The sequence below is a fragment of the Oratosquilla oratoria genome, unplaced genomic scaffold (assembly GCF_046742065.1).
Source record: "Oratosquilla oratoria isolate Oo_2021 unplaced genomic scaffold, ASM4674206v1 SCAFFOLD48, whole genome shotgun sequence".
Taxonomy (NCBI): Eukaryota; Metazoa; Arthropoda; class Malacostraca; order Stomatopoda; family Squillidae; genus Oratosquilla; species Oratosquilla oratoria.
In genome coordinates this window covers 2,448,853-2,453,852 of record NW_027467712.1, presented here as the reverse complement: position 1 = coordinate 2,453,852, position 5,000 = coordinate 2,448,853, and the positions used below count along the sequence as shown (strand labels likewise).

Sequence of the window (5,000 nt, the reverse complement as noted above, 5' to 3'; positions counted from 1 at the left end):
TTTGGATCACGTGTTGGACTCGTGATCGACAGCTATTTCCCTCCTGGAAGAGAGCTCAGAGCTCGTAGGTCCGATCTATGGGTAATGCTAGGACCTTGCACACACACACACACCCAACTCCCCGCCCACGAGAGTCAGAGTAACGACCCGAAGCGCAGCGGTACCGAAATAATTTCGGCCCTGGGCAGGATTCGAACCATGAGCTGCGGGCCACTATTGTGGCAGCTCAGCACTCTACCAACTACGCCACCGAGTCGTGTGTGTGTGTGTGTGTGTGTGTGTGTGTGTGTGTGTGTGTGTGTGTGTGTGTGTGTGTGTGTGTGTGTGTGTGTGTGTGTGTGTGTGTGTGTGTGTGTGTGTGTATGTGTGTGTGTATTCACTTGGTCTTTGGATCACGTGTTGGACTCGTGATCGACAGCTATTTCCCTCCTGGAAGAGAGCTCAGAGCTCGTAGGTCCGATCTATGGGTAATGCTATGACCTTGCACACACACACACACACCCAACTCCCCGCCCACGAGAGTCAGAGTAACGACCCGAGGCACAGTGATACCGAAATAATTTCGGCCCTGGGCAGGATTCGAACTGGGTGCTGGGAGCATTTCTGCTTCCCAGTTCAGCGCTCTACCAACTATGCCACCGAGTCGGTGTGTGTGTGTGTGTGTGTGTGTGTGTGTGTGTGTGTGTGTGTGTGTGTGTGTGTGTGTGTGTGTGTGTGTGTGTGTGTGTGTGTGTGTGTGTGTGCTTGTGTGTATGTGTGTGCGTGCGTATGTGTATTAGGGCCTCCAGATTCTTGCATACATGAATATGAATGTGAACATACATGTGCGTGAAGCTGCTTGCTGAATTGTGTTAGAAAGGAAAATGGAGAGACAACCTTGTCTGCTTTCTTATTTGGTGATAAGATGAAAGAAATGTACATTTGTGAGACTGTTTCTTTTCTGTGCCTTCGTTTTCGGCTTTCACGAATATAAATTGAAAATGCGTTGGCGTGCCATATTGACGATTGACAGCTTACATTCGGACATTTTACGGGCTGTTTGGCCTCTGAATGAAGTAAAGGGAATAATCGGGCAAATGGCAAGTAATTCTATGCATACATACTATAAACATTTGTTTACATGTCATCGGAAACATTCCGGTAAAAAAGAATACTATTGTACAGATGCGAATGGACGCTGAATATTACCGTATAAACAAACATATTTATATACTGATTGTGCGCGCGTATGTACGCAGAGACACAAAGTACACACGGGCATACCCAGAGCCACAGATACACAGACACATACACATAAACACACACACACACACACACACGCACGCACACACACACACACACACACACACACATACACACACACACACACACACACACACACACCCGCGCGCGCGCGCGACTCGGTAGCGTAGTTGGTAGAGCGCTGAATTGCCACCATAGTGGCCCGCAGTTCTTGGTTCGAATCCTGCCCAGGGCCGAAATTATTTCGGTACCGCTGCGCTTCGGGTCGTTACTCTGACTCTCGTGGGCGGGGAGTTGGGTGTGTGTGTGTGTGCAAGGTCATAGCATTACCCATAGATCGGACCTACGAGCTCTGACCTCTCTTCCAGGAGGGAAATAGCTGTCGATCACGAGTCCAACACGTGATCCAAAGACCAAGTGAATACACACACATATGCAGTACATACATACATACACACATACACAAACACACATGCACACACACTCTCTCTCATACACACATACACAAACACACACACACACACACCCATACACACACACACACACACACGCACACACACATACACACACACACACACATACACACGCATACACACATACACATACAGGGTAAACATGCATCGAAGGCGCGCCACTTCATTCCTACACTGACACTATTCCTCACAGTTTCCTTAGGCAAGTACCCATGCAGTTACATTTCCCTTTCCAATTAGCTCTCGACAAGGTCGGTAGACCTGCTTTAACCATAAGTTCCGAGGGCGTTCCCTTCGTCTCCTCCATCGAGGGTTATCTCGTTTGGAACCCTGTAAGTTGAAGCGACATCATTTACTTTCTCATATGGCCGGAGCTGATGTTCACGAATTATGCTAGTAACTTCTTATAGAGCGGTTTTTTAATGTAAAAGACGCTTAGTATAAAAGACGTCAAGGTTCCTCTTCAAGTTAGCATTCATTTTTCGAGTCTCACAGCTATACAGAAAAAAGGAAACACAAGTGACTTAGTCCTCTTGCTTAGATATCGATAACATCACATACTTTGGTTCAGCGAGTCCACGGGTCATGCCAGTCCTGCAATGAACTACACTACCAATGTATGTGAAACTTTCTAAGCCCTCAATGTCCTCGCCATGTGCAACCATGAGCTCCAATGATCCCAAAAGATGTGCAGCAGCATCGGTAGAGGTAAGGTCAGTGACCTTAGTGTTGCCAGTGGATGCTCCGTAATGACATTGATCGATAAGTCTGTTCAAACTTCAGTCCATACAAATGTTGAAAAGTGTTGTGGATAGGATCCAAGAAGGAAGCCGGACACGCTTCCTCCATACTTTACAACACTCTCTATCCCAGAGTATAGGCCAGACATCAGGTCAATAATATTTACAGAAATTCAACGGATTCGCAGACCCCAGAACACCCCACAATACAGTGAACCAAATGGCCAATTGAGATCAAAATAAATAAATAATATTTGGGCAAATTGAGTTTCAATCCAGCATCGGCAAAACGTTGCAAGACCAGGGACAACTTATTGAAGCGGTTTTGCACGTCCTTGTAAACCAAGATTAAGTCGTTCAAGTAAACAAAATTTCCGTTCCCCACCAGGCCACGGAAAATTAAGTTAATCAAGCACTGGCATGTCAAGGGAGCATTCCGTAACCACATAGGCAACAAAGCCATTCATAATGTCCTGTTGGAGTCCAGAAAGGAATCTGCCAAAAGTCCGTCTTTAAGTCTAAGGTGGTGAACACCATATTACCTGCTCCAATGGACTAGAGAAGATCACTTAACACAGGTAATGTGTAATGGTCTGGAATAGTGACCTCATCTTGCCTATAATCAATAAGAGGACAAAAAAGATCCATCTTTCTTAGGCACCAGGAGGAGTGGTGAGTTCCAGCCTGAAAGAGACTTTTGCACAACGCTTTCACGTAACAAGTCATCAACCAAGGACTGTGCTACAAACAGACGAGACTGAGGCAACCTGTAAAAGGGTATGTAAACAAGTCGAACACCTGGCTGAAGATCAATGCTATGAACAACACGATCCGTAACTCCTAATGGATCACTAGGTAAACCCAAATCTTGACAGTGGGTCACTAACAGGTCAATGAGACAAGGCGTCACCCCTGAAAAGTTAATCTCACCTACAGACATTGCATACTCAGAGGCCAAGTGAGCTGTGTCACTTACTTGTTGAGACCGTAGCACCGAAGCTGCTATGATAGGAGGCGAACCCTGGACAGTGTCAACGTCAACTAATTCAAAGGAACCTAAATGACTGCCAGGAGAGAGGATGATAGGAGCGCCAGTGACGTTGGTTACCATAGCTGTGGTAACATGATCCTCATGAATAGTGGAGAGAGTTCCTTCCAATGCTAGACGACGAACACGAACAGAGTCAGGCTGAGATAAGACGTCAGAACCAATTGGAGCACCTGAAATGCGCACCGGGACTCGAACTGAACTTGAAGGCCTAATATAATGCTCGCCTACAACAACAGCAGCACAAACAAGAAATAGGAGAGCCAAAACGACTAGAACCCTTTAAAGACAATTGCATGGTCTGATCATGCACAGATGAGAAGCTACATATAGAAACAGGTCTATCCGTTGCAGGAATAGCATAATTATGAAAAGTCACTACACGGCGCCTAGGAGATATAGCTATGCTATGAGCTGTAAAAGCGTCAGTGCCTAGGAGGCAATCACACATGAAAACAATTCCAGAAACAATAACAAAAGTAACATGGAAAACGGTAGCATGCGAGGAAAATCTTAAGGGAATGCGAACAGTCCCAAGAATAGGCAAAGGAGAACCTTATACAGAGTGCAGTCCTTTACAAAAAAGAGATAAAGGGATATTGTACAAATATCTGAGAGCATAATAAGCCCTACTATCTATAAGAATACATTCTGCACCAGTATCTACCGCGACTATGATAAGTGTGTGCTTTGTAAAAAATTGAAAGGTGAGTAATTGAGAAGACTCATCAGTCACCAAAGGGATGATCTAAGACTGGCTATTATTGGTCAATCTCTTGGTTTATGATATAGGCGCTGATGAAAATGGGACTGAGCTTGCCTAATTTGATGAGAGGTCTCTGCCTTAAGTTTCAGAATCTTTGAACACAGAAGCTAAGTTTATCCTGAAGCGTTATTTTAGAGGGGTCATGTGTCACGTTAGAAGAGACATCAGATAAACTCCTACCTACAGGGGACTGCTTTGACTTGTGCTCGTGACGCTTACGGTGAAAGAAAAATACATTTGTGTGACCTGACTTGTTACAAAAGGTACATGTAAGTACAGGTAGTGTAAATGTATTAGCCATCGACTAAGAAATAATGGTAGTTTACTCTTAATAGACATCATTAAATAGTATAATAGCTGAAAGCCATTTCTAATTAGCAGTAACGCAAAAAATAACAAGAAAAAAATGATACATACAGTAATTGTTGCCACAGCTTACAAAAACACATGCCCCACGAAGAAAGATAACCTTCTGGGTTGGCGATCGCAGCCTTACCTAGAAAAAAGATATATAAACAATAACATCAATTCTATACAAAAGAATAGCTTAGGAAAGCGGCACCTCAAGGGGTGACCGTATAATACCAGGGTGAAAGCAAAATGGCCGAGAAAAAGACGTTAGCAAATATGGCCGCCGTATGACATAAGCAACAAGGCTACTTGGCTCGAGATTTGTTTTCGAATATATACACAAAAACAACACATAATGCCATAAAAGAGTTTACATACAC

The 5,000-nt window shown here is 44.4% G+C and overlaps 1 protein-coding gene across 2 annotated transcripts in view; it reads right to left on the bottom strand.

Moving 5' to 3' along the window:
- The window catches only part of LOC143023504 (limbic system-associated membrane protein-like), a 730,760-nt gene that overhangs the window by 581,915 nt on the left and 143,845 nt on the right, over positions 1-5,000 (bottom strand). Inside the window, exon 1 of one of the 2 annotated variants that reach the window (XM_076182036.1) lies at positions 4,687-4,756. The exons of the other annotated variant lie outside the window; for it this stretch is intronic. The gene's annotated coding sequence lies outside the window, so the exon portion shown is untranslated. Of the gene's footprint in view, positions 1-4,686; positions 4,757-5,000 lie in introns of those variants that run through there. 2 annotated transcript variants of the gene reach the window in all.